Raw genomic sequence first — 333 nt, 5'->3', positions numbered from 1 at the left:
CAGACCTGAGCACGGCCAGTTCATCAACTCTCAGGGCCTCGTGCTGCACTACTACATCTGGTACCCCACAACCAACACCAGCAGCAGCAGCAGCAGCAGCAGCAGCAGCAGCAGCAGCAGCAGCAGCAGCAAATGTAGCTGCATTAGGAAACGCAAAGCAGAAGCACCAGCTGCGTGTGCTATCTCAAGCTCTCCGAGTGTGCCCTTCGCCCGCGTGTGCTCCCCCGCTCCGCAGCAGCAGCAGCAGCAGCAGCAGCAGCAGCAGCAGCAGCAGCAGCAGGAGGATGATGGGTACTATGTGGAGGAGTTGTGTGTACACTGCAAGAGAGAAGC

The sequence above is a fragment of the Eimeria mitis genome, genomic scaffold (assembly GCF_000499745.2).
Source record: "Eimeria mitis Houghton genomic scaffold, Emh_scaff1644, whole genome shotgun sequence".
NCBI classification, from domain to species: domain Eukaryota; phylum Apicomplexa; class Conoidasida; order Eucoccidiorida; family Eimeriidae; genus Eimeria; species Eimeria mitis.
The sequence above is the reverse complement of the archived record's forward strand: the minus strand, read 5'-3'. Positions refer to the sequence as shown.